The sequence below is a fragment of the Myotis brandtii genome, unplaced genomic scaffold (genome assembly GCF_000412655.1).
Source record: "Myotis brandtii unplaced genomic scaffold, ASM41265v1 scaffold345, whole genome shotgun sequence".
Taxonomy (NCBI): Eukaryota; Metazoa; Chordata; class Mammalia; order Chiroptera; family Vespertilionidae; genus Myotis; species Myotis brandtii.
Genome location: NW_005363283.1, coordinates 882,445 through 893,096, shown reverse-complemented (window position 1 = coordinate 893,096; position 10,652 = coordinate 882,445).

Here is a 10,652-nt window from a genome sequence, read left to right as displayed (position 1 = left end):
CTCTCCCCCGCACTTCCATCAACTCGGCATGCCTAACACCCCCACGGGATGTGCACACATCCCCTCTGATGCGCTCACATCCTTTGGAGAGTGTCTGGGTGTTCTGGGTGCTGAGAGTGGGTGCCTGTGAGATGACAGTGAGAGGGCAGAGTGGTGATGCCCTGTTCCCATGGAGGCCAGTGCAGCTACGAGATCACCTCTGGGGAGTTAATGCAGGTGCTGAGGCAGGAGCAGGTGCAGATAGACACACCTGGTGGGCGCGGGCGGCCCTCTCTGAGGTGCCTTCGGTCAGCATTCAAGATCAAGAGCCCAGAGGCAGAGAGGAATTCCGTCCTCTCAGTGAAACAGTGGGATAGTCGGGGCGACTGTAGAGGAGGAATGTGCACTTTGGGTGCCAGCACCCATGAGTGAAGGCTGCCCTGACTGAGCCTTGCTTGCTTGGGGCCTAGCACACTCCTGCCGGGCAACGGGTGACAGGACGTGCTTTTCCGAATTAATGAGAGAAAACATTGATTCTCCTGCTGCCCACGAAGGTGGAAAGTGAAGTGGGGAGACATGTGGGGAATGAGCAAGGTTCCCTGTCTGGGGGTTCCAAATCTGCTGTTGGTTTCTTTCACCACTGACTAGAGATATACAGGGTGTCCCCCCAAAATGTATACACACTTTGAATACCTACTAATTCCAATGGTTTTAAGCATAAGAAAGGAACAACAATGGAGCCGTTATCTGTTAAAAGTTTGGGCACAAACAGGTAGTTGGACATTCCCTGAGGGGTCTCAGATTGGAGAGGGTGAAGGCCAGACTAAGGGGCCCCTTCTCCCCCCCTACCCCAGTGCACCAATTTCGTGCACTGGGCTACTAGTCATTATCATATTATGCTTTGATTGGTTGAACGACCAACCAGCCGATAAGACACTTAGTATATTAGGCTTTTATTACATAAGATAATTTTTGCCTGCTTACTATATTGCTTTATAAAGATACTAGAGTCCCAGTGCACAAAATTCATGCACTGGGGGGTGACCCTCAGCCTGGCCTTTGGGGGATGTCCACCTGCTGGCAGTCAGAATCCCTCTCACAGTCTGGGGCTCTCGTAGTCCAGGACCCCTCACTCCTTACCACCCACCTGAAGCAGAGGTGGGAGAGGCTCCTGTCACTGCCACTGCACTCGCCAGCCATGAGCCTGGCTTCTGGCTGAGAGGCGCTCACCTGATGGGAACTCACTGACCACCAGGGGGCAGCTACAGTGTTGAGCTTCTGTCCCCTGGTTGTTAGTGCGCATCATAGTGACTGGTCATTCCACCATACAGTCAATTTGCATATTAGGGTTTTATTATATAGGATATTTCCATTTCATTATGAGAATTTTTGACACCTCTGTCACTTAGTCTACCTAACTAGAAAAACCTTTATTTTCTTTCTATGAAAAAAAGAATGGTTATATTATGAAAAACATATGAACAAATGGTATGCAATGTCTCAGATTTCTCTTGCCATTCATTTAACAGGTATGTAGGAAGCCTTCACTTGTACCATATAATGTGCAGAAAGCTTGAGATATGAAGATACATAATACAGTTTCTATCTTCAAAGAAATTGTAGAACCAATTTTAGGACAGGGCAGCATGGGTTGCTGCACTATATCCCACTCATTTGGAGTGATGGCATGGATGTTGTCTTTTCTGTCTATCTCAGGTACCCTATGAAAGATCCCTACAGAGTGACTTTCTTCAACAAATGATTTTATTGGGAAGCCATCACTGGCTGTTTCCTTGGGGCCACTACCACTTCAGTTGACAGCTGTAGAGACAACATACAAAAATTAGGAGAAAAGTTTGAAAAAAATTATCTGTATGCATTCTCTTCAGAGTTACTGCTAATGTCTATGTGTAGTTTAGCTGATAAATTATTCAGTTTGATATCAATCTTGCCTTTTTATAACTATTCCAGACATTTGAAATAATAGTAGAAAAGGTTGAGGCTTTAATCATACATAGTATTAAATTTGGAAAGAACTTGTCATTGGTGGAGAAGACAAATAAACAAAGAATCCAAAGCAATGTAATGGAATCTAAGGAGGTAAGTGGAGAGCAAATTTTGTAAGTTCTGGAATGCCATGAAAAGACACTTAACTTTTGATATGAAGAAAAATAGAAATATATTGATCAATGCACACATTTCAGCTCTGAAGGCTGAGATCAGTGAAAATGAAGTAGTTTTCTATAATCTAGTGTTTTCCAAATGTGGTTCACAGAGCATTTGGGTTCTAAAGAGTTCTATCATTAGCCACCCCTATATAATGTTAATATTTACAAAGTTAGTCCTATCTAATGGTAAAAATAATGTATACATGGAACTGACAGCATGTCATTGCAAAACATGCACAGGGCTTGATCAAAAGGTAAGATAAATTATTCAAAAGCTCTAGGAATTAAAAGCTTCTTGTACAATTTATGTAAACTTCAAATAATTTTAAAAGCATAAACTCTGGAAGTCAAATAATATTTTCGTCATTGCCTAAAGGTATATTCTTAAGAGCTGCAAACCACTCTTTGTTTCAAAAGTCTGTGGCAACAGACAAGATTGCTATCAAACTGAATAATTCATCAGCTAAACTTTGCACATAGCCATTAGCAGTAACTCTGATGAGGATGCATACAAAGAATTAGTTCAAAATTTTATCCTAATTTTTGCATTGAACTTGAACAGTTCCCTAATCAAATTTCATATGTTTTTATGAGTTTAAAATATGGGATTTATGCACTTGAGAAGATGTCTAATATTTTATTTTTCACATAAAACATACATAGCTCAAAATATTTCCTACCACATATTTAACATAACTTTATCTAGATCCTTTTTGTAAAAGTAACTTTTGAATCTCATATTTTAATATCTATTTTTTCCCAAGAGGAGATGCTTAAGAAATATGTACTGAATATATATAGTTTTAGAACTATCTGCCTATATTCAGTCTCAAGCTTCTCCATACAATATTCGTGAGAAACTCAGAAATACAAAATTGCTAACTTTCTCAATTTTTGGATGAGTTTATTAAGACCCAAAGAGTTTGAGTGATCATCCTAAATTTACATGAATAGTTTGGGGTTAAAAGGACGGAGACATGAAAGGGCTGGTCCCACTCCCATGGCCAACAGCTGAGGTGCAGGAGGGATATCTCATCTGTGGGAGATTCCCACTGAGAGGCATGGGGCCCAAACCCCAGGACAGGCTCCCCAGCCCAAAACACCAGAGCCAGGAAGAGGCTCCCACATAGCACCAGGCTGTGAAAAGCAGTGGCAGGGTTTCTATCTGCCAAGAAAAGGAGTAGTTCACTGGAGACACAGTCACCTTCTTAAAGGGCCATCTGCAAAATTGTGTTCACAGTCACATACTCTGGGCTCCAGTGGAGGGAGGTTGGTGCAGATTAGAGTTGCCTGAGTAGAGTCTGGGGTTTGTGGCTGCAGGGGATCATCCACCAAGATCCCTGTACTGAGTCTTTATTAAATACCCAGGTAGCCATCTTTTGTAGTGCAATCCCCTCCAAGCAGCATAAACCTGGGGGAAATTACATCACCCTCAGGAATTCGTCTCACCCCACCCTGAGATCATAAGCCCTGCTGAGGAGTCAGCAGCAAAGGCCAAGGCAAAGAAGTCTGGGCATACTCAATGGGTGTCAGTGACTGGCTTTGGGTTGAGGACATTCTCCTCACTTTCCCATGAACCTGACTGGCACTTCCCCCTCACAGGAGATCCCATAGATACACCCTCCTGGTTTTGGACAGACCAAACTTCTGGGCTTCAGAGGCCCCAACCACTAGACTACTACCGGCTCAGCCTTACTGAAGTCAGGGAAAAATATGAGACAGGGGATCACATCCACCACCTTCCCTGAAATCTGAATGGCATCTCTCTCTCACAGAAGATCCACTAGCCACATCATCCCAATTCCGCCAAGGCTTTTTCAGTGACTGAGCCTAATAGGCAGTCAGCAGGTGGAGGCAGGCAGAGATATATCCCAGGGTGCCTTGGGATGATTGCTGACCTGAATCTATTGTTTTTATGATAGTGGTACAACCAAGTAATTATTTTCTCTCAGTCAAAATGATACCCAAACCACCAAATTTTAGAAGTTATTTAATGTATTAATATATCCATTATCTAAATTTTAAACTATTATAACTCCACAAAACTAGTTTAAAATATCAAAACTCCAATTAAGCTAATATTAAGAATCACTAGAGAAATAGTTCCATTTTATTTCTCCAGACCAGAAATGATAAAATAATTTTTATAATTCAGTCAGGGCTCTTAAGGACCAATTCATAAAAGACACACACTCAGTTGGAATTCAGTATATTCTACTAATTCTGATATTCATATTATATTTATAAATAATTGGCCAAATATCATCATAAATAATTAATAGATATTTTTAGCACATCCCAAGATTTTTTTTCACATAAAATATTTCATAAAATTACAACCAAAGAAATTTATGTCCATTTAGTTTTAGTGCTAATAACCAAATTTTACATAGATTAAAATGTGTCATGATTGTCCTATATACTCTGTGGTAACTGCACAGTCACCATAGTTATAAAATACAATTATCTTAAAGGGATAAAAATGTATAGAAACAACAGGAGAAAAATTGCCAACTTCAAATTATGAGTATTAGATGGACATATCAAAAGATCATGGCATATTAGATTATTCAGTTCTGTTATAAAACCCATATCACTATGTTTTCCCATTTAACTTATTCTAAATAGTTTGAACTTTTCAAAATTTACTTAGGAGACTCTTAATAATATAGCAGAAAAGGCTTATGTAAAAATAAATAAATAAATCCACAAAGAAATGCTGGATTTTTTAAATTAAATTATAGAGTGAGCTTATAATAAAAAAAAAATTAGACTACCGATTCTTATACTAAAGGAGGAGAAATATTTAGGCCACTTATTCAGACCATTTGTCCTACTGAAAACTATTAAATACAATAGTCAAAATATCTTCTCAAAGGGCTGACAATATGAAAAGATACTAAGGAATTGTCAGGATAAAATCTTAGTGACAGTAAGGATCTAGATTAGAAAGATAAAATAACTTTTGAAATTGCCTTTTTTCGTAAGGGGTGTTAAAGAACCTGAATATTCCTTTTTACAAAGAGGGGGCACATACAGAAGCTCTAAAATGCAAAAAGAAATGAAAAATGTAGAAAATAGTAAATATGTGGGTAAATATAAAAAACATTGATGAATAAAACAATAACAACATATTATGTGGTAATGAAAAATACATGACACTAATACAGTAAACCTTCAATTGTGTGGACCTTGATTTAACAGACTTTAGATTTAATGGACAAAATTTCTGGTCTGTATGTCATATGTGAAAACAAATATCCTGTTAATTTAAAAATGCTTTTAACCAAGATTTGCTTATAATTAAATTAAAGGGTTATTGTTTTTGTTATTAATTCACTCTTATTTTTAACAAACTTTAGTGAATAGGCCATATGTTTGAAAAGACACTGTATCATTTTGCTGACAGAAATAAATATTACATATCTATAACTATACAAGTAGTCTACACATTTAAATTGAAGAGTCACCACTCCTAAACAATGGTCTGTGAATGATTAGCACATGATCACACTGCTTCATGCAAGACGTAGCATTACCTTCTGCAGCAGTTTTAATGCATGACAGCCAATGTTCCAATATGTGCTAAACCATGCCCTGGTGGTATACATTTGTTTACTAGTGGTGTCTGGTGAATGCACACATTTACTAGACCTATTCAGTATAAAGTGAAAATTATAGCAATACATGTAGAAAACTTCTCTGTTAAATTAAACTTTTCATACATAATTAATTTTAATTACACAAACATGTCTACATAAGTAAAAATATATAAATTAATTTGTCAACTTTTTAACATATGCATTTGGAAAACCTACTTTATTATATGATGGACTTTATTATATAACTTTCAGCTTTGACACCTCCTCACCCAAATTAGTCCATAATATCTAGGTTTTCCTGTATATATAATTGTGAAATTATATAAATGTGTCCTTTTTTAAGTAGTTTGCGTATTTTGTCTTTATATTTAGTTTTTAAAAATATGATCATAATGTGTCAGGCCTGGTTTAAATATTATCCTGTTTGAGTTTTGATGAAATTCTTGAATCTGTCTATTTATATCTTTGACAAATTTGGGGCCATGGTTTTTTCATTATTATTTATTTTCTACCCCAATCTTTTTTTTCTTCTGGTTATAGAATTCTAAGGCTATGAATTTATGTTTTCCCAAATGTCTCTAAGACTGTTCATTTTAATTTCAATTGTTTTTCTCTTTGCTTTCTAAATTGGACTAATAATTTAAATGCTCCTAGATTTTTACATAAGAATATATTGAAAGCAAAAGACAGAGAAAAATATCTTTAAAGTGATTAAAGGAAAGAACTGTCAATCCATAATTCTATGTCCAATGAAAATATCTATCAGGAATCAAGTTAAATTGAACATAATCTCATATGAAGGAAAATTAAGATAATTTGTCACCAGTACACCTCGTCTAACAGCTCTTCTTACTTTAGGAAAATGATACCAGAGGGAAACCTTGAAGGCCAAGAATCAGAAAGAAAAAAAAAAACATGTTTATAAATGTTTTAAGAACTATAATTACCCATTTCTTTGAACAATGTATGAATAGTGAATATAATATTACTGGCCCGGTGGTGCATGAAATTCATGCACGGGGGAGGGGGTGTTCCTCAGCCCAGCCTGCACCCTCTCCAATCTGGGACCCCTCGAAGGATGTCCTACTGCCAGTTTACAGGGATTGGGCCTAAACCAGCAGTTGGACATCCCTCTCACAATCTGGGACTGCTGACTCCTAACCACTCACCTGCCTGCCTGCCTGATGATTGCCCCTAACCACTCTGCCTGCTGGCCTGCTTGCCCCCAACTGCCCCCCACCGCTGGCCTGCTTGTCCCCAAATGCACCCCCTGCCAGCCTGATCACCCACAACTGCCCCCCGTGCCAGTGTGCTTGACCCCAATTGCCTCCCCTGCCAGCCTGCTCACTGTCAACTGCCCTCCTGCTGGCCTGCTCACTCCAAACTGCCCCCCACTGTCCTGATCATCTCCAACTGGTCTCCCCTGCTGGTCTGCTTACCCCCAATGGCCCCGCCCCCCACCAGTCTGATCACCCACAACTGCCCTCCCCTCTTGGCCTCTAACCACCTCTACCTCGGCCCTGCCACCATGGCTTTGTCCAGAAGAATGTCCAGAAGGTCTCCTGGAAGGTCTCCCAGTCTAATTAGCATATTACCCTTTTATTAGTATCGATAGAGGCCTGGTGCACAGGTGGGGGCTGGCTGGTTTTCCCTGAAGGGTGTCCTGGATGAGGGTGGGGATTCCCTTGGGGCGTGGGGCAGCCTGGGCAAGGGGCCTGTGGTGTTTTGCAGGCCGGCCATGCCCCCATGGGGTGAGAGTTTCCCTGGGGGGGGGGCGTGGCCAGCCTGGGTGAGGGGCTGATGGCTGTTTGCAGGCTGGCCACGGCCACCAGTGACCCAGCTCCCAGCCCCTCAATGCCGGAAGCAGGTATCTGGGATTTATTTATCTTCTATAATTGAAACTTTGTAGCCTTGAGTGGAGACCAGGGCCTGCCAGGGCGGGTGGGAAGCTTGGCTTCCTCCATCGCGGGGGGCAACCCAAGCCTCCTGCTCGCTCCAGCTCCGTGGCCGCTGCCATCTTGGTTGGGTTAATTTGCATACTCACTCCTGATTGGCTGGTGGGTGTGGCTTGTGGGTGTAGTGGAGTGATGGTTAATTTTCATATTTCTCTTTTATTAGATAGGATAAGATTGTCTAGGGCTTTCTATATATGGAGACATGATACATATGATAATTATAGTATAAAGGGAGAAGGTAAGGGACTTATATCATTATAATGCTTTCACATTTTACTAGAGTGGTACAATTCTAACTCTAAGGTTACCTTAAATGGTTAGATATGTATATTGCAATACCTTGCATGATTACTTTTAAAAATAACACAGACATAGCAAAGAGAACCCAAAATAAAATTAAATACTAACAATATGCAAGTATTTCAAATAATATATGTAGATAATCCATCATAAAAAATAGGAAGCATAACTCAACATTCTTTAAGTATAAGGTTCTTGCAGTGACTTAATTTCAAAGAAGATTGTATGGAAAGGAGAGAAAGGGATAAGAAAGGAGTAACTTTACAATAAAAAAACTGACAAACGCTACATCAGCCAGAGTATAAAGGTCAACATGAACAGTTATATATCATCTTAAAACACGATATGATACAATAAATGATACTTAACCTCTGTGGCATTTATCCCCAAAACACCTAACTTCAGTTTAATCATGATAAAAACATAAGACAAATCCAAATGGAGGGTCATTCTACAAAATATCTGAACAACACTCCTTGAAATTATCAGTCATCAAAAACAAAGACAATGTCACAACTAAAAGGAGCCTAAGAAGATGTAATGATGATTTGTAAATATAATGTGGTATCCTACATAAAATTCTGGAATAGGAAAATAACAGACAATAACAGACAAAAACTAAGGAAATATGAATAAAGTGTGGATTTAGTTAATAATAATGCATCAATATTGGTTCATTAATTGTAACAAATGTACCATATTAATTTGGGTGTTAATAATAGATTAGAATGGATAAATTATCTTGAAAATATGACATTTTAAAAAGAAAATTTGAGTGAGGAACTTACAGGACCTCTCTGTACTAACTATGCAACTTTTATGTAAATATAAAAAAATTCTAAATTTTAAAAACTTCATGATTCTGACAAATATTGAATATATCAAGTGATGTCAAGGATGCATAGAATCTGGAACACACATACAAAGCTGGTGGGAATGACAAATTTTACAACCACTTTGGAAAACAATTTGGAAGTTTCTAATAAAAATAAATATATACTTACCATCCAGAACAGAAGTCCTACTCTTAGCTTTGTACCAGGAAAATGATAATTTATGTTCATTCAAAAACCTCTAAATAAAAATTTAAGCAGCTTTATACATGATCATGAAAATCAGAAAACAACTCAAATGTTCTATAACAGGAAAATGGACAAGTGAAATATAATACATCCCTACAATGGAATATTACTCAGCAATAAACAGAAATAAACTATTAAGATATACAATGATATAGATAAGTTTAAAATGCACTATTATAAGTAAAAATGCCAGATTCAAAATGATATATTCTGTATGGTTCTATTTATATGATTTTCTAGAAAAAGCAAAATTGTGGACATAGATAACAGACTAGTAGTCTCCCTAAATTTAAACTGTAGGGATGAATTATTACCTACAAAAGAGGAGTATTGGGGAATTTTAAGGAGTGATGGGACTGTTATGTACCATGAGGGTGGTAGCAGTTTCATGAGTGTATATATTTGAAAACACTCATAGAACTGTAGATCAAAAAGTAACACTGTATGTATTTTTTAAAAGTATATAAATGACAAAAATAAATATTAAAAGAAAATTGGTAAGATATGATATTGGAATATGATATGCAGTAAATTCTAACAAAAATAAACCTGATAATAGTGATATTAGATAAAAGAGACCAAAACCCACACAAAAATTACAATATAAAATAAATATATTTAGAGCCTTAAAGCAAATCTCAACAAATTTACAGAGAATGAAAACACACAGATAATATTCTCTTACCAAAATGCAATTCATCTAGAAATGAATAACAAGATGTTAACTATAAAATTTCCATATTTAAAAAATATACAGTATATATAAATAACATTATAAAAAGGAATAATTGCATTTAGATAATATTTACCAGAAATGGTAATAGAAATTTGACACATCAAAGTATGTGGAATGCAGCAAAGCAATAATCATTGGAGAAGTTATAGATTTAAGTGCTTATCTTAGAAATAAAAGGCTGAAAACTGAAACAGTAAAAAAAAAAAAAAGACTCCCAGCAAACAAAAGTCCTTCATAGGTGAGTTTTTTCAAACTTATAAAGAAGAACACCTATCCTCCTCAAACTATTCCTAAAATTTCAAGAGGATGGAAGACTCCCAAACTCATTTTATGATACTAGCGTTATCCTAATTCCAAAACCAGATAAAGACACTACAAAGAATGAAAATTATAGGCCAATATACCCGATGAACTTTGATGCCAACATCCTCACCCTCAAAAAAATATTAGCAAAATGGTTCCTGCGATACATTAAAAATACACCATGATCATGAGGGATTTATTCCAAGGATGCAAGGTTGCTACAATATATACAATCAATAAACAAGATACATCACATAAACAAAATGAAGGATACAAAACACATAATCATATCAACAGGTGCAGAAAAAAACATTTTATAAAATTCAACACCTTTATAATAAAAACTTTAAGCAATGTGGGAATAGAGGGAACATAGCTTCTATATATATAAAAGCCTATGTGACCATTTGACTGTTTGACCATTCGACTGGTACCTATGACACGCACTGACCATCAGGGGGTAGATGCTCAATGCACAGTCATGGAAACATGGAACAGACCGATGAATCTCATAATGAATGGGGAGG